We start from the raw sequence: 26,842 nt of genomic DNA, 5'->3' as shown, positions 1-26,842 counted from the left end.
CATGACTAGGGCTCCTAGGTGCAATCGCAACACAAATAAATACAAGTAACAATCATAATAATAGGTTTCAGAGTAACAGCCGTGTTAGTCTGTATTCACAAAAAGAAAAGGAGGACTTGTGGCACCTTAGAGACTAACCAATTTATTTGAGCATGAGCTTTCGTGAGCTACAGCTCACTTCATCGGATGCATACTGTGGAAATTGCAGAAGACATTATATACACAGACACCATGAAACAATACCTCCTCCCACCCCACTCTCCTGCTGGTAATAGCTTATCTAAAGTGATCATCAAGTTGGGCCATTTCCAGCACAAATCCAGGTTTTCTCACCCTCCACCCCCCCACAGACAAACTCACTCTCTTGCTGGTAATAGCCCATCCAAAATGACCACTGTCTTCACAATGTGTATGATAATCAAGGTGGGCCATTTCCTGCAGAAATCATAACAATATTGACCGTTCATAACTCAAAACTTCTGGTGAGTTAATTCCAAGCACAAACAATGTAGAGGACATACCACACTAATGTATCTGTGCAAGGAACAGGCAGAAAAGCAAGGATAACCATACCCTGATCTTTTCCAAGGGAATATACTCAGATATACTGTAGCAGAAGATTAACAAGGCATACACTTTAGACTGTAGTGAATCTATAGGGCCTGAGTCTCCATTCCAGTGTCATCACTTACACCTGGGCAAAAGATCCCGTTATGATCCAGTGCATTTTATACCCAATTTGCACAGCTGCAGATGAGGACACAATGTCCCAGCCCGTGGTGAATCAGGCTACGAATGCCCCAAGCCCGTGGCACAGTGGAAATAAAAACCTGTGGGTGCTTAGCTGTAGAAAGCTAGGACAAGAGGTGAATAAGTGAAAGTAATTTTTTCTGCTCCCTCCCCCACCAAATAAAAGCCTGAGGAGCCCACACCTGATTATCTATTATTATTATTAATCATATTTATTATGGTCGTGCCTAGGGACCACCCAAGAAAGGGGCCCCATTATGCTAGACACTGCACAAACACCAAGTAATAGACAGTTCCTGGCCTGAATAAAAAAGTCAAAAGGTGCCTAAAACTGTCAGAAGCATTAACTGCTATTATTATTATTATTATTAATAACCCATCTTGCGTGCTAGCACACGACAGTGAATCTCCTGAAATAAGTGTTATAGCTATCCAGCTAAAATTGCCAGAACACTTGCAAGCTTGGAGCCATTTGTCACTGAGTCATGGAAACATCAACACGTTTTATATAAGTGGTTAGAAAAGAAAAAAGAGAAAAAAAAGAAAAGAGGCTATGTGACTATATAAATAGGGATCTACGTTACACATTAAAACTATATTAGTCGCGTAGCAGGGACTTAGTAGCCCTGAAGTGGACTATACCATCTCCGATTAAGGAGGCAGCAGGTCTAATAGTTAGAAAAGGGGACGAAAACAACATGGAGTCTGGTGGCACCTTAAAAGCTAACAGATTTATTTGGGTATAAGCTTTCGTGGGTAAAAAACCCACTTCTGCAGATGCAAAGGGAATGGGGAGTCAGGGTGCCTGGCTTCCATTCCCAACTGTCACTGACTACATGACTGAAGACAAGTCACCCCTTTGTACCTCAGTTTTCCCCATCTGTAAAATGAGAGTAATGGTACAGCGTGGCATGCAGTCACCATTCTAGGGAATTAACAGGTATATCCCTCTAAAACTGAACCTTTGTTCTAACAGAGTCGTCTATATGCTTTTTCTACATACTACTACTTCGCACTGCTTTGGCACCATTCTCAGCAGGATCTCCCCCACTTACGCAGTAATTAACCCTCTCAACATCTCTGTGAAGAAGCTAAGGAATATACAGAGAAACGCAACCATCACTGCAACACACAGCAGCTGTTGACCATCACTCAGCAACGCTGCACAACAGCCTGGTGCCGGAAGGAAAGAATAGTCCTATGGCCAACTGAAATTGAAGGGGGTGTCTAAGTAAGCAGACTGTAATAACCTGAGCTGCAATGTAGTTCTTGCAATACCTATACTCCACCAAGCATCAGTTTGGGGCTCCAGATCCAAATCGACTCACAGAGAACAGTGCTACTTTCTGAATTACCAATAAAAAGCCATCCATCACCTGGAGGACCCCTTATCCACCTGTTGAGCCAATGCCACCTTGCTTAGCTTGCGAGATCTGATTGGAACCACAGGACAAAGTGCTACCTGCAGGAATTCCCCTGGGCTGGAGAGGATTCACTGATCAGCTCAGCACGGTATGCATAATTATGGGGAACATTCCCGCACATGCTGGAAGAACAGGGCTGTTGGAGCAGGCTGCTTGCGAGCAGGGTCTCTTTGTGCGACTCCCCACTTGCTGCTTTGTAAATTTAACTTTGTCGGTTTACCTTTCATTTTAACGCATTCTTTTGATCTGTTGCTCTCCGCTTTCTTGTCTCACTGAGTTCGCTGACACGGTATAAGTCTGACAAGCCCAGACAGGCTCAGCTACTTTTTTCCTTTTGCCTTGTACACGTTAGTTCTCCCGCTTCAACCAAGCATGTAAAAGCATCAGTATAAAGATACTGCCGACAGGCCAACCAAGTGTCGTTCTCATTTGACAAAGGAGGAAAATGAGACACACACACAGCTGTTAAATGACTTGCCCCTCAAGGAAGCAGAGCAAGTCAGTGGCACTGCTGGACATAAAACCCAGGTGTCCTGAGTGTTTCCTAGTCCCGAGCTCCAACCTCTATTTTAAGATTTTATTTTGTTGCTCATCCCTGTAGTAGGTGGGCACCATCCATGTAAAAATCAATAATCTGTAGCATGGGGCACGGGTCACTTGCTGGAGGATTCTCGGCTCCTTGAAGTCTTTAAACCACGATTTGAGGACTTCAATAGCTCAGACATAGGTGAGGTTTTTCGCAGGAGTGGGTGGGTGAGATTCTGTGGCCTGCGTTGTGCAGGAGGTCAGACTAGATGATCATAATGGTCCCTTCTGACCTTACTATCTATGAATCTATGAAAGTCCCTAGTGGACTTTGTGGAATCTTTGGCAGTAGCCCCGCAACTTCTCCCTGTGATGTAACCCAATTCTAAACCCTGGACCTGGCCCTACAGACAACTTACATATGGGAGCAACTTTATTCATGTAAGCAGTGAGGAAGGACGGTCATGGGGTTGAGGCACTCTGCTGGCTACTCTGAAGATCAGCGTTTAATTCCCAGCTCTGCCATAATCTTACCATATGGCCTTTCAGCCTTGCCAACCCATGAGTCAGGCCCCTAGCAATCAAGAGATTAGCTTAAAAATAATGATATTTTAAACATAATAAATCTGAGTTCTTACTTTTGAGGGGGTGGGGTGGGAGTTTGAGCCTTCTGGATTCACATTTTCAAAGATTTTCTGCACAACCACAAAGGTTAGAATTTGTTTGTGAACGAATGCTAAAGTTATCACATTTGGAACTCCAAGAGTTGGGACTTCAAGAAAAACCCCAAATATTGCAAGACCCATGATACAATCAGCAAAGTTGGCACTGTGGGACCTTGGACAAGTCATTTAATGCTTCTGTGCCTCAGTTTCCCATCTCTAAACCTGGGGATAACATTCCCTTTGTCTGTCTTGTCCATTCCGATGGTGAGCTCTTCAGGGCAGCGAAGGTTTTACCCTGCGTATGCACAACACCTACCATAACAGGAATCTTGATGGGGTCCAGATACAGGCATTTCTCTGACATAATAAGAAGTAGCCCCATTGAATTACTCATGTGAGTAAAGTTACTTACATGCATATCTGTAGAACAAGCTGCAATGATTTAATATAATTTATCCAAACTGAAATAATACAATATGTTGAAGGGGCTGTATCGTCAAAAACATCTACAATTCTGACATTCAAAAGAAGCTGTAAACCGTGTACAATCTTTGATTAAAAAAATATATTATTTCAAAAAAATCCTAATGTCTAATGTTTGATTGGCTAGATTATTGGGCGATCCTGAACTGGTATAAGTCACTGACATCAATGGAGCTCCACTTATTTACCCTAGTAGAGGATCTAGCAAATTATCTTTAACATATTGGCTGAAACCAAACACAAATAAATAGTGAGATCCACTCTATTCTGTGGGCAGCCCAATTCCCCCCTGGCTCCGAGTCATAAATTAATGCATTTCATAACCAGCCTTACAAAACAGACATATGGGATTTGTACATCTGTGAAACATATGACACACTTTCTCATGTAAAATAAATAATTTTGCAAAGCATCTATCTCATAGACTTAGATTCTTAGCGACATTTAATATAGGGAAATAATCTACACTAGAAAATCAGCTGAAGTTTCAGGTTTATAAAATATTAAATGATAATCATTTGCATTATTATAGTGCCTTTCATCCCAGAAGGTCTCAACACGCTTTACACGCATTACCTATATGTGGCATTTCTAAGACTCCTAGGGCTTGATTAGTGAAGGCATACTTTTTAGGAATCACTTCCCCCATTACTGAAATGAGGCTACATCAAGACTACAACTTGATACATGAATATCAATTTAGGATAGGAAGCGGAAAATGCCATTTTCAGCTGAAAACACAGGTGGAATTTAGGCAGGCAGACAGTAAATAGCCAAACTGGAATTCGACTCAGACACTGTAGTTAACAGCTAAGATTTTTAACAGGACCTTGGTTTTATGTCCCATTCAAAAGAGGAGAACTCCTGCAGCACAGTGACCCACAATACCTTGGCAGGGTTCACTGTGGTCTAGTCACTATTCGCTCAGAAAGAAGATGGACAATTATATATACAGAATTCATGAGAGTTCAATAAAATGGTTTAGCAAGCTCCTACGCAGCAGAGCCTGAACTTAGGCTGGATCAGGGTAGGTTGAGAGAAAGGCTGATCTTGTGGACAATGCACTGGACTAGAACTCAGGAGATTCTTGACTCTGACACAGACTTCCTATATGACATGGGCAACTCACTTAATCTCTGTGCCGCTGTTCCCCCTCTGCAAAATGGGAACAATAATATTTCTTCTCTTCCGTCCTTTGACTTTCTTGTCTATTTAGGGTTTGAGGTTTTCAGGGCAGGGACTTTCTCTTATGTATCTATGTACAGCACCCAGCACACTGAGACCTCAATCTACGCTGGGGCATGTAAACATAATCACCATCAGGCTCCAGCCCCCCGCCCCCAACCTCTTTTATATAATCTGTGATTCAGGCTGCTGTAATCCAAGGCATCTATGTTCATTACAAGCATTGTGTTATGCCTGTGGTGAGGAAAGGGAGAGAGCACAACCAAATGTGAGATTGCTGCACTGTGTACACTACCATTGTTGACACGAATGGCGACTAAAATCAAGAATCACAGCTGTTGTAGCAGTGAAAAGCCTTATTGAGGCTGCTAAGAAGCTCATCCCCAGAAGCAGCACAACTTGTTCGCAATGGGGAATGATCGTATTCTATTACAGTACACGCTGTACAGTAAAACCAGATGCATTTCACAACGTTTGGCCTAAGCCTGGGTTTGCAAAGAGAACGGTACGTAAGAATTACCAAGACGCATATAAAGCGCACACACCAAAAACAAAAAAGAGCTGAGTAAATGCTGCAAATGAGAATATTTAATAATTATACATGTTAGTATGACACCCATCACAGTAATAATTGGATGCACCACATATGTATACCCTAGAGAAGCAAGAACCACAATGTATTCAGGAGACAGTTCCCAGCCCTGCCACTAGCCTGCTGAGTGACTCTGGGCAAGTCATGTCCCTGCTCTGTATCTCAGTTTCCCCATCTACTTATTTCCCTTTATAAAGTGCTTTGAGAACTACTAATGAGAAGTGCTATAAAAGAGCTAGACAGTATTATCATATGGCTTAGACTGAGGCAACAACAAATGGAAGTTGTGTATGCTCCTTGGGAAGTCACCGCCTTTTTGTTCTGTGTTTAGCACAATGGAATCCCGATCCCCAGTTGGTGTCTGTACTGGGTGTAACTGCAACCCAACTAAATACATTAATAGTAATCTCTCATGTATAGGGGCCTTTACTGCCCTGTATGGACTGTCAAGACCAAGTCTTTCAGATATAACTGTTTAAAGAGAACAGTCCTAATTTATGGCCTGTTCTAGCTCCCATTGAAGTCACTGGGACTCTTTCCCTTGACTTCAGTGAACATTGGATTAAGCCCTTAGTGAAGCCATTAGTTTGTTTCGGCAAATGGCTTAACACACTCTGGGGTGCTGAAAAATAATAACAATTAAAACTGGCCAAAATTTTCTGAATTCTGATGTTTTCTCAATGAAATTTCAGATTTTGAGACAGGGAATAAAATTGGGAATTGTTTTTAAAATAAAATTTCCCTGAAGTTCCTCCTATTCCCCCTGCCCCCACAATGTTTTATATTTTTTAAAATTTCAGTAAAAGTTTGCACTGATATTTTGATGGAGAGAAAAACCTTGGGCAGCTCTTCTCCAACTGTTTTAAGTGAAAAATGTGAATTTGAATTTGCTCTCAGTTATACTGTTGTAAACAAGGAGTAATTCCAGTCAAGAGAGAATTAAACCAATCCAGAACTGATGCAAGGGAGAGAAGAATCCGGCCCCAAGACGCTGTACAAAGTGACACGCATGGGTTTTAGTATTTTTCATTTAAAGTATGTGCGTTTATGTTTCTCATGGGCTTTGTAGTGACCCAAGGAGTCACTGATGAACCAAAAGACCTTTTCTTTTCAGGGTCACGCTCTCTCCCTCCCTCCCTCCCTCCCTCTGTTCCTGGATGATGGCAATACTGTGAGAAGACCAACTTTAATTAGGTCCTAAACAGTGACCAGGTGGGGGGGAGGAGGAACCTAGAACACAAATACTGAGATACTGGGAGCCCATCCACTTGGATGCATGGTCCTAGCCACTTAGTGATATGACTCATAACTTACGTGTGTTGACAGAGTTTGTATCTGTATGTCATGTTTGCCACAAGGCAGGCAGAGAACTACAGTGAGACCTGTGCTACTCTAAGAGTCTGTTTTTGTCCCCATATGCCAGGAACAGCCATCTTACCTTGCATCAAATGTCCATCTTTGCCTTCAAAATTCTCCCCAAAATTCATGCTTCCCACTCAGGTGTCAGTCTTACAGCAAAAGGCTCTTTAGAAATGCACAGGATAGTTTATCGTGAGAGATGTTTGCAACAAAATATATGTGACCGTGTGAAATGGGTTCATTGGAACCCCAAGCCAAGTGACGGTCACCTGGTTTTGTCTTGTATTACAAACCTAATCCCCACGCCAGGTTTGCTGAAAGGTTCACTGAGCTTTCAGCAATCATGGGCCAGCTTAGAACTTTGCATTGTGGTGGACCCAAACAAACCCCTGGATCCAAACAACCCTGAACTCTGGATCACTTTGTATCTAATCGAAAACTTAACTCCATTGGTGGCACCACAGGAATAACTCATAGCAGTAAGGTCCAAGCCTGGTAGCAAATGTTCTCAGGACTGGTCCCTAAAGCTGTCGGATAGGCAGCACTTTTGCTTCACATGGAGCTCACTCTTTGACTTTGACTCTTAAACTCACGGGGCCTCTATTGGCATTCTGGGTTCGAGTCAACTCAGAATCTCCAAGCAAAACTTACTCTAAATTGCTGAGTTCCACGCAGTTGCCTGCTGAAATCATGACACACTGCCATGAATGTCACATGATTTCAATCAGAGCCAAAAAGTTCACTGCTCTTTTGCAAAGTTGAGGGAACTCACTGGGACTAAGTCGCGGTATTCAGCACTACATCTGAGAGCAACGGCCATTATTTCAAAGGGACTACTCAGAGAGAAAGTCACTAGTCAGCGTAAGCAAGGGGGACAGAATCTGCCCATAAATATTTATAAACTTGGAGCATTGGCTTTTACTCACATATCTAACGCAAATGTCATTTCATTGATTATAAACAAAAGAAAGCCAGGACAGAGAAGATTAACATTTGTGCCCATGGCATGAACAATCCTAATTACAATATTAAAATAAAAACAACTGCATATCTTTCAACCACCACCACTCTAGGCCAAAGTGAATTTTCAGCACCAAATAAAATCCAACTCCTCCACGCTCCATGAAATAAATACCGATGAGTTCAAGTAGCGATGCTCAGATTAAAGCAAGCTTTAGGGAGTTCAGATCCGGGCTTTTGGTTCAAGCCCATAAACTAGACAGTTTAAAAAATGGTTTTGAAATCTAGCAAACTTTGAATAAATATTAAGCCCAGACATACGTCACCAAGAAGAGTTCATCCCAGAGTGATCTGCCTTATTAGTTCTATGAATTTGATTTCCCTTTTTATCCCAAACCCTACAGAATACAAACTAAGGAATTTGGGGATGGTAGGGGGCACTTTGAGATACTGGGAAGTCTGTGAGGGTTTCAGAGCTTGGATTTATATTCCACATCTTGAATTAATTGTCCCCTTCCCCACCGCCACCCTCCCCAAATCCTACAAGCATGACAGAAATAAATTAACCAGAGGTACAGGTCACACCTTCCAGGGCACTACGTTCTGCGCAAAATCAATAGAGAAGATGGGAGTCGCAAACAGCTGAAGCAGAAGGAATGATGCATTGATGGCTTCACATACACACAAACAAAGGACTTGAGAACAACCCTAAACCCTGCTGCCTGGTGAACGCAATACTCATTTATTCAACCACCTGAACCCTGAGAGCACGAGAGAAGGAGTTCAGCAAAGACACCTGTTCTTTCAGAGTCTTTACGGGTCAATGCAGGATATTTCACCACTCATTTTCTGCTAGGGTTATGGCCCAGATCAAAGTCCCAGATTCAGATACCTGCAAACTTTTAGATGCAGAGGGACAACATCAGCATTGAATTTAGTCCCAAATTTTGCAGTGGGTTCCTACCTCTACAATGGCTAAACCAAAGCCCCAGAGCCCTGAACTTTGTGGGGGTTCAGATATCCAAAGTGGAGGCAGAAATAAATGTCACAACTATTTTTCTCCGCTATAATGGGCCAAACTATAATCCTGGATCCCAAACACTCCTGAACTTTGCAGGTTCTGGCAATACAGATCGGAACCTGAATTTTGGAGCTCTAGTTTTCAGTACCTAGTTTATACTGCTGTGCTATTGACTATTCTGTCAAACTTCTTTTTGAACATAGAAGCCATTAACAGCAGCCAAAACCGGTGTTACATTCAATTTGTTATTTTAAAGCAGATGGGCAAAATCATGAAAATCACCTATGTGGCTTAGGGAAGCTTAAGTCCCATCTTCAAAAATGACTTAAGCACTTAAAAGTCTAAGATCTTTGGAAAGTCAATGAGACTGAGGGCCAGTTTTACAAAAGTCTTTAGGCACCTAAAGATGCAGATAGGAACCTAGTGGGATTTTCAAAAGCTCCAAAAATTGGTCACACACCTAACTCCCATTGAAAGTCCATGGGAGTTGGGCACATCTCCTGCTTAGGTGTATTGTTCTTTGGTAAGTAGAATCTAAACTTCTCCCCATATTGAAATACAATGTAACTCTGAACTGGGTACTTACATTTATGACATCTGCGGACAACACTGTAAATGTAATTGCCTTTATCGCCACTGCGACCTGTAAAAACAAACAGATTTTTTTTCTTACAGCAACACAAATAAAGCACTGAACGTTTGTATTTTGGTGATGGTCACCGCCCTATCCTATGTCCCAACAGCAGTGATGTGACTATACTTTCAGCCTCTCTCTAACATCAGGAAGAAAATCAGTGTCTTCAGCTTAGACAAAGATGTCCCTGGGAGATTAGTCCCATATTGTCCCCTTCTGTCTCCTAACGTGGACAGGCTCCCTCTGACAAGGCTCCATAATGCCCCTTGCTCCTGCTAGTCCACGATGAACTGAGATTGCTCAACTTTATTCTGATCTGCAGCAGCACTTAAAGCTCTGGCTAGTCCTGCGGTGCTGATGCCGCTGGCTCGGGGAATTCATTTCACTAACTGAGGGACTTGGGATATAAATGCTTTCCTCTTTCAGTGAAGCTGGTCTACCAATCGAATTATACAAATGTGCTACAGTGGGGGAAGCCAATAACATAAGCATAGCAGTATTCGGAGAAAAGCTTTGCTCGTACATGTTCCAACTTGAGATGCAGCCTTCACAGGAAACGCTAGGCTCTGTAGTAAATGGGCGGCAGAATAGGTCAGTGTAACCTTCTAAGGATGCTCCTGATGCTGCTGCTTCGGATTCCCACGTTTTCCCCACCTCCCCGTCATTGAGACCATTGCATTCCTATGGGGCGCGGGGGGCGGGTGATGGAAGAAAGGGGCACACTCATGGGTTTAATAAAGAGGATGAGGATAATCAGTCTCAATCAAAATCAGAAGTGAGGCTGGAAATACAAATGAACACAAAAATGCTTCCCGCGGCTTGGCTCAGGAGCCTTAAGAAGGGCCCTCTCAACGAGGGCAGAAGTACAGAGCAAGATTTCACATTCCTGCCTGAATACTGCAGAAAGGACTGTGCAAGGCAATGCTACTTTAGATGTCATAAGAGATGTTGCACTGCATTTCTGCCCCAGCCCTTTTAAGAGGGTAGGCACAGCTGACAAAGAAAGGTTTCCTGAGCCGGTTCGCAACAGCTGCTCAAGATTACACCGTATCGGCCTCGAAACGGAATAAGCAAAGCTATGCCGTCTACCCCCAGGATGCGTGGAGATACTGAGAGCCTCCACCATATTCCCGTATGTTTCCAATTGTCTGAAAGTACGACATTTTCCATGATCTGCTCCATAAGCACCAGTGGTACATGGGGACCTCGCCAGAGATGTAGGTATGTTGGGCCTGGTTTTCAAAAGTGACTTGAAATTTTGGATGCCTCAATTTTTTGGGACCCTTCAAAGGGCTCTGGATTGTCAGAAAGCGCTGAGCAGTGGCCTTCTTGAAATCAGGTCCCTTTAAAGTGTCTGAGGATGGGCACCCACAATTGCTACTCACTCCTGAAACTTTGGGCCATTGTGTTTCTGTCCTGTCCCACTCCACCCCAGGATGCTGACCATTCTCGAAGCAAATGTAACTTGCTGCTTTGGGGTAGCATGGAAAGTCCCGTGTGTCTGCTACTCCTACTTCCTCCATCAAACAATCATGTCTGATTGTTCTGGGGGGCCGTTTCAAAAGACTTGTCCCAAATTTTAAGGAGGGCAAATGAGCAGGATCACAGATGGGAATTAGAGCAGAGAACTGCATTATAGCACTTACCCCTTTTAAATTGTTCAGCAATCCAAGATTCACTGCATGAGTGTGAGAGCAGAGGAACGGCAAGTAGAGTGACATACATTGAATATATTGTTGGCTATGAATGGCATCGGATATGGGTGAGAGCTTGGAAAGGTTTGGGTACTAAAGAAATTATGGCCACGTTTTTTAAACAGACGCTTTAAGTTCATATGCGGAATAAAAGCACCAGCACATCTGTAGTGTGAAAAACAGGAGAGAGAAAAGTTTGGGGATAAAAACAAAGGTGATGTGAGGCCAAATGGAGGACCAGGTTAAGAGCTGATTGGTCCTCCGTTGGGGGACTGTGGTGAATGGGAAATGGGCAGTATCCCTTTAAACAGATTGGGGCTCATCTAGTGTTGGGGTTTCCTTTGTTGGGGGAAATGGACTCAATATTCTAATAGTTCTTTTCCATTGATAACGTCTATAACCCTACCAGTTGCTAAATCTTAGACTGAGAGATGGGTTGCAATCATCCAAAGATAGTTTCTGTCTTGCACTAGAGGTGAGTCCAACATGAATGTTTGGATCTGAACTCCCTCAAGTTGTAGGGGGGAGCGGTGATGGGATGGAGGGGCTGTTTGTGCCTACATCAAAATTTTGTGAATGGTCCCTATCACTAAAATGACCTGAGCCAAATCTGTGGAGCTTAAGACCCTCAAAGTTAGCGGTATTTGAAATCCAAATCTGGTTATGAATGTTTGCATCGTAAACCTCTCTCTATTCTGCAAGTATAAAACACCTTTCATCAAAAGGCCTCAAAGAACTTTACAAAAACTGTCTAAATGTCACTATCCCCATTTTACAGAGGGGGAAACTGAGGCACAAAGAGGCAGAAATGACCTGCCTCAGCCACACAGCAATAGAACCCAGGTCTCATAAGTCCAGTAGACCACACTGACTCCATGATCCTCTGTAGCTTGCTAAACCACAGGAGGGGGCAGATCTAGATGGGTTTTCCTGTCCTGCTTCCAGGCAAACACTTCCTTGACGCCAAAGTGAAGAACAGAGAAAAGAGAAAGGATCAGAGTGCTTCAGGTCTGGTCATTTTCACATTCCTTTTGTTTGGCCCCAGATATCCTTGCCTCTTTCCTGTTCTGCAGGTAGCAGGTGACCCCAATGCAAATCAATTGAAAGATCCAAAAGAAACAGGTCAGATAACCCCATCATTCCCACTCTACACCCCACCCCTGCTATTGGAAAATAAAACTGCTGACTTATTGTACATGAAGTTGCAGAGTTTTCACTTACAATCAACTCACTAGTAAAACCTGTGCATTGCTAGCCCCAAAACAGAACATGCCATTCCTAATCTATCAATAACCTTCCTTCTGCTGAGCTATGCTTTTTTCCAGGAAGAAACAATTCCACAGTAAGTACTACTGGATAACAGCAAAAATAGTTTACGACAAAGTAATTTACTTCTGCATATGCATAGTCCTCATTTATTTCCTGGATTATATCAAGAGTTAAAAGACACTTCCAACATATAATTTGTAGAGTCAGTGCAGTGCATACTTTCCCCAGTTAAATTTAATGTTAAGTTTTGGTAAGAAAAATCTCCTCTTTGTAGTACATTTGAAATGAGCATTTATCAACACGAGCAACTAAATGAAAACACAGTTTCTAATCTGTCCAGGATAGCCATAGACTAAAGACACCTTTTTAAACTCTGTATTATTTGTGTCTACCTCTCATTTAATAGTTATTTTCTTCCTGGAACACTTGGCCTATATTTAGAAAACTCTCCCTTAGACAGTACAACATATCAAGAAAAAGATTGTTCTTTCCCCTCTACAAAAGTTAAAAGTGTTTTAAAATCTCAGTCGATGAAACTTTTAAGTAAGCTCTTAAACAAAAAAGTGTAAAGTTCTTAAATTATTTCAGAATGCAAGCATCCACTATTCTAAACCTGTTTTTTTAAAGTAAAATCTCCTTCCACCTCCTGGCAACAAAACAAATAATAAATTTCACAGAAAGAACTAGAGCCTTACATTAATAGGTAAAACATCTACATTCAGATTGGAAATGACCATATGAACCAGCCACAAGAATTGCTTGATAAGACGGAGTGTATGCTTCAAAAATGTGTCCTATTTTCAGCTGCGGGGGGAGGGAGATTAGCCTTTTAAAAACTCTAAACATGCAGCATAGAAGCAAAGAACAGAGCTCTTAGCAAACACTTTTTTAAAAAACCTGCTAAGGTCAACAGTATCAAGTTTTCAAAAGTGGAGTTTGCCCAACAAAAAAATAAACTTTTGTTGCAGCGATTTCATGTAAAACAGGTTTATCTTATCAGAGATATTGAACAACAATAAAGCTGCTGTTTAGCTTAGAAGATGAACTTTTAAAAGAAGTTTGATATAATTTATATTAAAGTATTTGAGGGGGTGGGGTGGGGTAGGAAACAACATTAAACTACTGCCACAAATACTTGGAAAACATAGTTTCTATTCAACCTCTTTACTGACCTAAGAAGAAGTCTTCACTTCACAGGTAGCAAAGTTTCCTCTTCTTTCTCCATTGGAATAGTCATATTTGCATTCAAGCACATTGTATTACTGACACTGAACTGATCATAAAAGAATACTGTTTCCAATCTTCTGGTTACAAGAGAGAAGAAAGAAGGAAAAATGCAATCCAGTCAGGTATTCTTTCCTTGTGAAAAGTAAATCCAGTATTCTGGAATGAGTTCAAACACAGGGCTTGACAGGCAAAGAAGACAAGCTTTTGCACTGAGCATGCTTGGTCCTGCATTGCCTCTGCATGAAACACACTTAATGAACATTACTTCCTTCCCAGTGGTTACTCCTAGTGGAAGTCCACACCCCCTACTCTTTCAGAAGTCAGGAATGCAGCTGCAACCAAAGTCCAGAAAACAGGCCCGATACCCAGACAAGGCCCCACAGATCAATAAACTCAGGTTGTGACCCGCAGGTCAGTTTGTCAAATAGGACACATCAGGGTGAGTTTTTTTCTACACTTGGTAGAGTTTGCTTTTATGCTTCAGCTAAAGCTACACTCTCCCCTAAGAAAATAAAACTGGATCAGCATTTCAATAATGGTTAAATGTGCTGATAACATAAGGCAATTTTCTTTCAAATCTATTCCTCCCAAACTCACTTTAAAATAAGGAAAACATTTCCTGCTGTAATGCATCATACAGAGTTAGAGTTGTAGGTTCCCCTACAAACGTTGCTTAAATTAGCATAGTAATGGATTATCCAGAGACACAATACTCCCTTCTGATTTAGTTAAATATTTAGGGCCCAATCCTGCTCCTTTCTTAGTCCAGGGGAGTTTGCCATTACCTTCAATGAAAATGAGACCAGGGCCTTAGACAGCAAGCTCTGTCTACTTCAATAACCTGTACAGGATGGAGCACATTCCTGGCACTTTAATAATTACAATATTGCCATCTCCAAGTGTTCAAAATATCATAAATCAGACCCCTTCCCCTCCCCAAAAAATCGACTTTAAAATTATGAACAAATAATATTGAGGGGGGAGGTTCTTTTTATTTGCTGTCTGGATTTTGAGACTTTAGGTTACACTTGGGTTACATTTTCCAGCTTTTCTCCACAACCATAAAGCCCAGAAATTTACTCTTTTTTAAATGAAAGTTGGTATTCTCATGACTCCAGGAGCTGAAGTTTTAGTAAAAACACCAAATAGCATGAGACTCCCACCAAGGGTACGTCTACACTGCAGCTGGACAGGCATGAGAAGACAGATGTGCTAAGTATGTTCAAACTAGTGCACTAAACATAGCAGTGTGGCCACAGCACACGGGCGGTGGTTCCTTGCTCAACCCTCTGGGTACATACTTAGGCAAACTAGCCCAAACCATGAGCCATGCCACCACAGCCACACTGTTATTTTTAGCATGCTAGCTCAAGGAGAGCTAAACACGTGTGTCTACCTTTGCTGGGAAGATTTTACAAACTCTATGGTCCAAATTCATCCCTGATTAACGCCATGAACTTCAGTGGAGTTCTCTAGAAATGAATAGGGACCTGCATTTGAAACTGGAGATGGGCCTGAACCTGAACTTTGTGTGTGAATAACTCCAGACTCTGGAAGAGATTGGATCCAGGTCTGAATTCTATACTGGGTGAACCAAAAACTTCGGATCCAAAAACTTCCTGAACTTTGCAGCTTAGAGTTAGGGATCTCTTTTACCCACTGTTGTGTTGGGTGTGCACTAGTTTGGATCGACTAGGAACTCATCTGAATCCCTTGCCTGGAACAGCAACTAAATTTCAGAAGTTGAGTTCACACGTCTCCGCACTTCCTAGTTTTGTTCACAGTTCCAAGAGAAAAATCCACAACAAAGGCAAGTCTTGCTGTATTTGTGGCCTGTATAAAACCAAGAAATACTAACATACGTTAACAAGAAATGTTAACATGGCTTGACATATCTATACTCTGCTAACCAAAACTAAACAAAGGAGGTTTCCCATTGCTACATTTCCATTTCACACAAGGAAACTTGCCTTCACAAGTGACTTTATGAGGGCAACAAAAGCAGACAAATGCACTGGATTCTATACCTAGACCATCTTTCCAACTTTTTTTTCCTAGCTGTGCATCGCAACCATCCAACAGAACGATATGACATTCCTGTTGCCACCTACTATAGTGCCATTAAACCCTTGGCATCAAGAGGTGTCAGAGAGTGATCCTCATTCACTACAAAAGGAGTTACCAGTGCAAATGAGTTCATTTTTCTTGAAAGCATCACAGTGAGAGAATCAGTGCATGAGGAGCTAGAGCTGTAAGGCCGCAGCCACTCAAAGGTCTCTGATGTTGCAGTAGCGTTACGGATAAACTAACTGAGTCCCTTGTGGGGGCTGTTTGTCCAGGGCCCATTTTCTATTTGAGTGCCACAACTCTGAAGGCACATTGCAAATACGCAGTCTGTGAGACACAGTGGAGGGAGCAGACTGCCGATTCCCTTCATGCCTAATTACCCATAAGCACTTGGCACGGTGACTATTCAGCAGAGCGTTGGCCTAGCTTGCAGACGAATCCTCTGTCCAAGTGGAATGCGTTCCATCTCCAATTTTCTTCTTGAAAGAAAACTAACATGGGGCATTCGAGTCCAAAAAAATGATTCTCTCTTGAATTATTTGGCATTTGGAAGGTATCCAGCCCCCTGTCGGCCAATGGTGCAGTGTTTATAATTAGGCAGTGATGCTACCCCAAGTTTAGCTAACTGCTCCTCGTCTTCACAGTGACTGGCCCCATTAATGGGAAATGGGCTTAGCTCCACCTGTGACTAATAAGCAGCCTCTCTGCTGAGCCTGTGGGGCAAGGGGTTCAGGTGACAGCCTGAGGAGCACCTGGTCCTTAAAAAGGCCAGCAAGAACTCAGCTGGGCTGCAGAAATTGCAGGGAGCAGGAAGCTGAGTTCCTGGACTAGGACTGGTGGCTGGGGAAAGAAGCTAGCTATTATGTGACGCCCAGGCAGTCAAGCTGAGTGAGAATGCAAGGAACAGGAGTCCCTGGGTCAGGGCAAGGACCCCGAAGGGCTGCGAGAGGTGAGGGGAAAGCAGCCCATGTTGGGCAGAGGAACTACTTTGTTTTGAGATTATGTCTAAATTCTGTTTAACCAATAAATTGTGCCCTGAGGCAAGAGCCTGGAACAGAATCTGGTATGGCATCACTTCATTCTGGGCTGGTGAGAGAGCCCACCAGCGCAACTCAGCAAGATCCACTAAGGACCGATTGTTGCTTCGGATGTTGCCACTCTGTTGAGAGCCCAACATCTGCCCCTTCCAGAGCTAGTAAATCCAGCTGAGGCAGTGTGTCTAGGATGCATAAAATGCTTCCTCCTCCTGACACCAGATAAGCCTGGATCCCGTCCCACTGTACTGTGAGAGTCTGAAACTTGGCCACACTATTTACAGCATCTTCTTGCCGGGGGGATTTGAGTTCTTCCATGATTTTTTCTCCCATATGCAAACAGCAGGCACCACTCAACGTGCCAGCACTACCATATGGGAAGCTTGTATCTGTCTACCTGTAAGTGCTTACCAGAGGCCAAGCCGGGCACTACAATTATGCCTGGTGTTAAAAATGAAATATTTCCCACGAGATGCCATTTCTGGTGGCGGTGCTTTCAGACTGGGGGCCCTAAGCAGGAATATTTTGGACCCCTCCCCCACATGACACATACTAGAAAGCAAATGGGGGCCCCCTTGAGCTGCTCGGGGCCCTAAGCAATTGCTTAGGCCATGTCTACACTAGAGACCTTACAGCAGCACAGCTGGACCGATGCAGCTGCACCACTGTAAGATCTCTCGTGTAGCCGCTCTATGCCAATGGGAGAGAGCTCTCCCACCGACATAATTAAAGCACTCCCAACGAGTGGCAGTAGCTATGTCTCTGTGCACACTACCACTTATGCTGGCAAAACTTGTAGACATGGCCTTAGTCGGCTTATGCCTAGCGCTGGCTCTGCTGGTGTCATCGTTACGAAGATTGTTCTGGTTGCTCAGATACTTTGGTTGCTATGCTCTTTAGTGAGATAAAAATTAAAGCTATTTTCTGAAGGGTGGGAATGTGGGTGAGGCCATGTCAGGACAGGAAGCGACGACTATCATACCAAATTAAAGTTGCAGGAGGAATTTTAGGAAAAACACGCAATCTGGAATTTGGGCGGAAGACCGAGATGCCTTGGAATTGTTAATGGCAAAAAATCTCTAGGACATACATCCATATAAAAATTGACTAAAGCATGTCTGCCAGAAAGGCATCCAAACATGAGTTATTGGGTTCAATACAGTAGTAACCGGGTGACTGGCCTGTGTTACACAGGAGGTCAGACTACACAATAAAATTGTCCCTTCTGGCTTTGAATATCATCTTTCATCTAATACATGGGGTCAGATCCTGAGCTGGTGTAACTTATATTTACACCAGCTAAAGAACTGTGCCAGGGTATTAATAACAGCACAGTTCCTGCTCACAACACGCTGCACCACTGGTTCATTACTAACTCAGTAGGTGAAATACTTCCTATCAAGTCACCAAGACAAGTTCCTTTAGCACCCTAGATGCTCTCAACCATATTTAACTTATGAGACCTGATTATCACTGCCCACATGGTTTGTTTAAATCACACAAAGTGTGCACAAACAAGAGAAAAAAATACTGAATTAACTTATTGAGCCTATATTTCCACTAATATAGAGCCCATTAATTTGCCTCATTCCCAGAATGCATCTGGATGCATGAAAGCTAAAGTGCAGACAAACGCCAATGAAAGTCTATTGTAGCTTCTTTTAGGATTTGCTACAATGGGGAAGAAGTATGTGGCCTAGTGAATAGTGCATTGGATTGTGAACTCTGGAGAGCTGGGTTCTATTCCTGGTTTTGCTTCTGTGTGACCTTGACCAAGTCACTTTACTTCTCTCTGCATCTGTTTCCGCATCTGTAACATGGGGATAATGACACTGACCTCCAGTGTAAAGTGCTTTGGGATTTACTAATGAAAAGTGCTGTATAAGAGCCAGATATTAATAGTATAGGGGTTTTGCTATGATGAATTTGACTTCGCATCACCAAGGCAATATACATGAATCAAAAAAGCTCTGGCCACAGACAGCAAATAGATTCAAAGTTAACTTTTAACAGCAAGAACAGAGAATAAATTACATATGCAAAGGGAAACTTGGCAAACAAAATATTCTCTGGCACCGCTCTTGCCTTTGCAATTGTCGATGTCCTGGCTGAATCAGGACTTCCTGCCATACAGGGTACAACGACACTGCAATAAAAAACCTGCAGCTGGCCTGGGTCAGCTGACTCGGGCTCACAGGGCTATAAACTTGCAGAATAGACATTTGGTCTCAGGCTGGAGCATGGGGTGGGAAGGCCTCAGAGCCCGGGGTTCCAATCCGATCCCAAATGTCTATGCTGCAAGTTAATGGCCCTAAACCCAAGTCAGCTGACCCGGGCTAGCCATGGCTGTGCTGCAGGTCTTAGTGCAGATGTACCACAGACAACATTTTAAAGTACAACTCAAGTTTGGGTGTTTCAAAAAACCCTTAAAGAATGTTCTCCAGTTGTTGAGACTATTGATTTTTAAGTGGGATGCCACCGCACACAGGGATTAGCCAAAATTACAGGGCCAGATACTCAGTTAGCATAAATAGGCATCGCTCCATTAAAGTGAAAGAGACTACCTCGTTTTACTCCAGCTGAGGATCTGACCTATCATGTTCAGCTTGTATTTCACAAGTATTTAGAGTGTGGTTTATCAGTGATTTTTCTGCAAGGTTATTGCATTTACTGTAATAGAGAAAGAGACAGCAGCCTATTACTCCTTCCCTCCAGGCAACGTAAAACTGAATGAAGAAGGAGGGGTGACTGAAAGCCATAGCAAATGTGTCTTCTTCAAGGGAATACTTGATAGTGGTGCCTCCACCTTTGTTATTTTAGCTGAGCACTGAGTGTGCAGTGCTACTCCAGGCATAAGATGTGTCCCAAGAGGGGGTGTGTGTACATACAATAAATACATTCCAAAAAATGGCGGTACAATACAGTAGGGAGACTAGGGAGACTCCAGAAGGGAAGAGCTATAAAAGCCAAGCCTCAGCAAAATTTGGTTCTAATGGAAGGGCTTCACCAGGCAGAAACAGGAGCCCCAGATCAGAGGAATTATATGCTGTTGTGTTGTCATGGTTTGACCTCTGTGGAGACCTTGACACAAGAGGAAAGCCCCTCCCCAGCTGATGACAAGAGGCCCTGGCTCCAGAACAGGGTTCCAGATCAGGAAAGCCTCACTGGTAAGGGACCTGTACACAGTGGGGTTGATGGACTAAGGTTAACTCAGCCCCTTCCCCCTCCAGCTAGGATACTGGGGTAGAGGCCTATTTATATAATGTTCTGTCTTTGGGTTAAATAAACTAGACCCCTGAAGGGGCACTGTTCATATACATAAGCCTCATTGGACTTACTGAAAGCCACACGGGGCAGAGGCAGAGAATTAATTGCAGTGCTGCACTGTGCTGCCAGGAGATGTGGGCCACCCATCACAGAAGGCTATGCCATAAATGTCCATTATGGGGATTTGTATACCTTCCTCACAAGCTTCGCTTACTTGCCATTTTTTGAGATCAAGATACCAGACTAGATGGGCCGTGGGTCTGATATGATCTGGGAATTTTGTGTTTTTAGGATGTGCGTTTCCTAAAAGCGGCCTCAAAAACAATAACAAATCCATTATTATACAGGTAACACCCATCCACCTGGGAAGCTGAGCACAGAACTCTAATCTGTCATCTCCGAATGTACATGCCTCTAGCCTTAAACTAAAGCAGAACCCCTTTAGCTGGTGGTGGTACCATGTCCCATATCAGGGCAGAGTGTCACACACACACTCTCCACCCATTCATATACTCACAACTAGAGCCAGTACATTAAAAACCAAAGAGCAACATCCATTTTCCCAGTCATCTCTCAGCACAAAGCCAGTGTGGTCTGCCTTACATTCCAGCTCCAAGTGCTTTTCACAGGACATGCATCATCCTAATGAAACAAATGGATCCATTTCATTTTTTTCCACTTAAGTCACTGGTGAGTTCAACTTTGGCACTTCAACAACAACGAAAAAGAAAATGGTCACTGCCAGCATTTACAGTACATTGGAAAGAGGGGGAATGGAAAGACATTTGTAAAGCAAATTTTACAGCAGTTACAAAATGATTAGGCTTTAACCCTGAATTACATATTACATTTCATACATATGTAGTTTAACGCTGTATTCAACTCATCACATTCTGGAGGAGGGAGCTGGGAAAAGGCACAATAATTGAACAGCCCAAATTCTCCATTCCCTGATTTTATTGCAATGATTTTGCAATCTAAATTGCTTCTATACACACAAACACTCTTCTTTTCAATCAGACTTGGCTGAATTTTCCCAACCCTTAATAAAAAAAAAAAAAGTTGGTTACTTGAGATGTTACTACTACCTTTCCATTCGCACCCCAGGATAAATATGAAGGGCCATATGAAAGACAGTGAAACTACTCAGGTTAGTAAGGGATGTTATGATCTGGCCCTCACTGGTATAGCCTCACAACCCCCCCTGTGAGTTTAGTCTTCACAAATGGAGCCACTGGGGTGCGTAGAAATTACAGCCAAAGTTTTCAAAAGCGGCCCCTTGAAGCCTTGATTTGGGAAGCCTCGATACATTTCACAGTATTTGTTATAAAGGGTACACCTGTATTGCAGGTGCAGTATGATTTCAGCACATGTAGGCAAACCCAAGTTAGTTTTGATCAAACCAGCTCACTAAAACCAGCTGTGAAGCCAGGCAGCATGGCTGGTGGAGTTGGCTAGCCACCTGAGTACGTACCAAGCACTCCAGGCGGGCTTGTCCTCAGGCAGCTAGCTCATGCTGCTCCTTTTAGCGGGCAAGCTTGGGCATCCCTACTTGTGCTGCAATCACCCCTCCTAACTGCAGTGTCAACATATCTTTAAAGGGAGGTGACCAACGACATCTAAACCGTTGGCAAATGCATTGTAATTATACATTTAAAGGTGCATTACTTCCTGAACATTTAAAAATTGCTTCCTGCTCCCTCCGCTTGTGTTCCAGCAGCTTCTTGGTTAAAAAATAGGAAACAAAGGGTAGGAATAAATGATCTGTTTTCAGAATGGAGAGAGGTAAATAGTGGTGTCCCCCAGGGGTCTGTACTGGGCCCAGTCCTATTCAACATATTCATAAATGATCTGCAAAAAGGGGTAAATGGTGAGGTGGCAAAATGTGCAGATGATACAACACTATTCAAGACAGTTAAGTCCCAGGCAGACTGTGAAGAGCTACAAAAGGATTTCTCAAAACTGGGTGACTGGGCAACAAAATAGCAGCTGAAATTCCATGTTGATAAATGCAAAGTAATGCAGAGTGGAAAGCATAATCCCAACTGTACATATAAAATGAGGGGGTCTAAATTAGCTGTTACCACGCAAGAAAGAGATCTTGGAGGCATTGTGGATAGTTCTCTGAAAACATCCACTCAATGTGCAGCGGCAGTCAAAAAAGCAAACAGAATGTTAGGAATCATTAAGAAAGGGATAGATAATAAGACAGAAAATATCATATTACCTCTATATAAATTCATGGTACGCCCACATCTTGAATACTGCGTGCAGATGTGGTCGCCCCATCTCAAAAAAGATACATTGGAATTGGAAAAGTTCCAGCAAAGGGCAACAAAAAATATTAGGGGTATAAAATGGCATCCGTATGAGGAGAGATTAATAAGACTGGGACTTAGCAGCTTGGAAAAGAGACGACTAGGGAGGGATATGATTGAGCTCTATAAAATCATGACTGATGTGAAGAAAGTAAATGAGGAAGTGTTATTTACTCCTTCTCATAACACAAGAACTAGGGGTCACCCAATGAAATTAATAGGCAGCAGGTTTAAAACAAACAAGAGGTAGTATTTCTTCACACAGTGCATAGTCAACCTGTGGAACTCTTTGCCAGAGGATGTTGTGAAGGCCAAGACTATAACAGGGTTCAAAAAAGAACTAGATAAATTCATGGAGGATAAGTCCATCAATGGCTATTAGCCAGGATGGGCAGGAATAGTGTCCCCAGCCTCTGTTTGCCAGAAGCTGTGAATGAGCGACAGGGTATGGATCACTTGATGATTTCCTGTTCTGTTCATTCCCCCAGGGGCACCTGGGATTGGCCACTGTCGGAAGACAGGATACCGGGCAAGATAGATCTTTGGTCTGACCCAGTATGGCCGTTCTTCTGTTCTTCTCTGTCCCACTTTTAGTGAGAAAGCCTCCCCCTCTGCAGCTCCTGCCATCTGGAAGGACCTGCTATTATATCTGCCTCATCTGTTCTCCATGTTGGTCTTTCCAGAGCTCCTCCATAAATCTTATTCCTTTCGCACACCTCTTAATTTTTCTGTCTGCAGCCCGGGTTGCTTTTATTTCACCTGAATGATCCCCCGCTGTTTATCCAACACTTTTCCCTTGCCCTTCAAATCTGACTTCTTCCAGGAATCCTTTTTCCCTCCTCCTTTTCATCAATAATTCCCCACACCCTCTCTCTTCTGTTCAGCAACTTATCCATTTGAATTACAAGCTCCAAGGGCCAAAGTAAGTGTCTTACTGTATGTGAAGTGCCCTGTGGATTTAAAGTTGACACGTAAGAGCTCAGTTCTGCAAACACTTCTCTCTCTCTCTCTGACTGCTTACATGACCATAGTATCTGTGCCCCTTACTGCTGAGTACAATGCTTGCTACTGTGACTAGTCCCACTGATGAATTTTTAACACATCTGTGCGGTTTCATACATCACCACATTCCATTTTAGGTCTAATAGTAGACACCTAGCTATGAAACTGCTACAAAACAAGGGATAGAATTGTGGCCCTTCATTTACTAGAAATGTAAATGCAATGGAATAAATTCATATCTCAGTTATAAAATGTAACCCCAGTAAAGTTGCCCCAATGGAGAAGGAGTTTTTAAAATATGCTGCTTTTATAAGTACATCATTTTTTAAAAGTCAGTAAGATTAACTCCCAGTATTAATAGCTAAATCCACTGGTAAGTCTTCGCAGAATTTGGACTCTTTGTTGTTTAAACAACAATGATCAATGATTGCATGAACGCTGTAAAAGCATCACTTAGGGATACAATTCATAATGCCAAATCTGTGTTTTGCTGCATCATATTACTGAAAAGGGAGCTCTCTGACTGATGGGAAAATGGTTCACACTTGACTTGTGAAAGACCTTGATGTGCTGTAAAACAGATCTTTCACTAACAGCAGAAGAGAAACCACTGCAGAAAACTTCAAATAGTTTGGAGCTGTTAGAACAGCGTCTGTTCTTTTACCAATATGCAGGAGATTTGTACAAGTAGCCTATTATCACTAATGGGTCTTACCCACTTAAATAACCTATGCATCAAAAGAAGAAAAGCCAACTCTGTAAATTACTTTTTAAATATCAAAGACACAAGGGCAATTCACATTGCATTACAACTCTTCTTATTCAAGAATTCAGGAAGGTATGACCTGTACACTTTAAGACAGCTTACTTGTATTACTGAACCACCAAAATGATTAAGGCTCAATTGATCTCTTTCAGGTATCGTGCAGTGGTGTCTGCACATCTAGGGGACTTATAGTGGGCTTCTAGCATTGTGAACTCCAATAGAAATTTACCCAGCAGGTAAAGGCAAAAGTAAATTTTGAGAGAAAAAGTGTTTTTTCCCCAATATATTTAATAAAAGCAGTCAGCCACACTCTCAGCAGGGGTCAGTGGAGCTAAGCTTATTCACCGCAGCTGGGGATCTGTCCCAGCAGTTTTAAAAACGATTTCCAAGTACATAGTGGGCCATATTCTGCCCTCACTGACACTGATGACATCTCATGCCCCTATCCTGCAAACACACGTGAGTAGTCCCATTGGGTTCAGTGGGCTTACTCACATCTGGAAAGAGCATGAAAGTTTGCAGGATCCAGATCTCACTGGGGTTGCATCAGTGTGACTGAGATGAGAATTCCTCTACATTTACATTTCTACCTAACCTGAAGAAGTTCATAGGAGCCTAAAACAGTATTTATTTTAGTCACTCATTTATTTAGATTTGCACTAACTATGTAAACGAGAGATTATGCCTGGCGCCCCTAACAAGCTCTGAAAGATACAATTCACACATAACAGACTCAACAATTGACTCAGCAATATATATTATATCTTTACCTATATCTAAACACACCAGCCCAGCCAACACCAAAGTACCAAATTTACCCTTCACGTGTATGTGGGGATATACGAATCCCCAATGATTGCTTCAAAACCATATTAATTGTTGTGAACTTAATGTTCATGAAAGATCTAGGATCGACAGCCCTGTACTCTAGTCCTCTCTTTATCGAGAAAACAGCTACAGCATGCAGAAAGCAGCAATGCACGCTTCAAATGCTCTGCAAAGGTGCCTCAACGCTGACTTTAAGGGATAAAGAGTGTAGATCAGTCTTGGGGGTGAATTTATGATGATTTTTTCGTCTCCCTGTTGAGACTTCCAACAAAGGCACCAATTGCAACAGTGCTTAAGGGCTATTATAGTATCAGTAACAAGCTCTTGTATAGTGCTCTTCATCAGTAGATCTCAAAGCGCTTTACAAAGAAAGTCTGTATCATTATCCTCATTTTGGACACCTGCCCAATGGAAAATGGACTGAGACACCAAACTCATTTCATGCAGGCCACTGAAAGACCATTGGCAGTAAGGATCTGGACCATAGTTTACCTTAATAGTAACTACGGCCAGTTTAAAAAAGTACGTGAAAAATGGCTTTTTCAACAATACAAAAATGTTCATGTTTGAAATTTTTTAGTTTTATGATGTAACAAATGGAAATAAAAAACTTTCTTTTTGAATGAAATTAATCAAAATGAACATTTTTCAGTTTTTGATATGGGGTTTCCTTTCTTTCCCCCTTCAAAAGAGGATGGGGGGAGGGGGCTAACCAAAGGGAGAAAAAGATGGGGAAAGAAAACCAACCAAGGAAAACTGAAATGTTTTCATTTTGATCCCATTCAGTTCCAAAAGAAAACACTTCATTCATTTGTTTTGAACTGATTAAAAACAAAATGCTACATTATAGATCATTTCATTGGGGGGAGGGAATCAGAAAAATCTCTGAAAATTTTTAAATAATTGTCATTTTTTCACCAGCTCTCTAAAGGAACTTCTTAAATCCAAATCCCACAGTCCACTTTGCAAGATCAATGCCCAGAGGTGCCTCAGTAAGAATGGCATGATTTGGGCCTCTGATGGATTATAGTATGTTTTGCAGTTATGTCACTCTTCCATTTGAGGATCTCGGTCAACTCATAAGCATTAGTTAACAAGCAGTGAAGCCCTCATTGTCTCTATTTTACAGATTGGTAAAGTAAGGCACAAAAAACCTGAGTAACTTGCCCAAGATCATGCAGTGAAATTAATTGCAGAGCTGAGAACAGAATCCACATGTCCTAACTCCCAATTCCCCATTCCAAATAAAATGTTCTCAGTTAGAAACACAGACTCCAAGTTTTATCACTCAAGGTGGTCAGTACAGTAGGGTTAAAGTCAAGCATGCAAGGAAGGGGCAAGATAGGGTCGATCAGGAAGGCTTCCTCCTTCCTAACTAATTTTCTTTCTTTCTTTCTCCTTAAGGAAAACAGAATAATAGTTGCAAACTCAGCTAAACAGACCCAAGCACTGTTGTTTGGTTAGCACTGTTCACTTGCCAGTTGGAAGGAGACCCAAGTTTGAAGGGTCAAAACTCTTAAGTAATGCTGACATTTCCAGCTCAATGTCTCATAAAACATACAAACACAATCCAGCACACTGAGGACAAAATTTCCTTTTTATGTTTCTCCATTTCCAAATGACTAAGCCATACAAATGCTACTAACAGCCATTTCCATATGCTCAATGACTCCAAAAAGAATTCATCATAATAACCCAAGCTCCTCTCAGCAATTTCCCCCCCCAAACATTTTGAAGTTGAGAGGTTAAGTATTTGATTATGGAGGACGAGA

At 42.4% G+C, this 26,842-nt stretch overlaps 1 long non-coding RNA gene across 1 annotated transcript in view; it reads right to left on the bottom strand.

Moving 5' to 3' along the window:
- Positions 1-26,842, bottom strand: part of LOC122463523 — a 92,167-nt gene that overhangs the window by 27,045 nt on the left and 38,280 nt on the right. The window contains exon 3 of the long non-coding RNA XR_006286965.1: positions 9,551-9,607. This is a non-coding gene — a long non-coding RNA (uncharacterized LOC122463523). The remainder of the gene's footprint in view (positions 1-9,550; positions 9,608-26,842) is intronic.

The sequence above is a fragment of the Chelonia mydas genome, chromosome 22, assembly GCF_015237465.2.
Source record: "Chelonia mydas isolate rCheMyd1 chromosome 22, rCheMyd1.pri.v2, whole genome shotgun sequence".
NCBI lineage: Eukaryota > Metazoa > Chordata > Testudines > Cheloniidae > Chelonia > Chelonia mydas.
The sequence above is the reverse complement of the archived record's forward strand: the minus strand, read 5'-3'. Positions and strand labels throughout refer to the sequence as shown.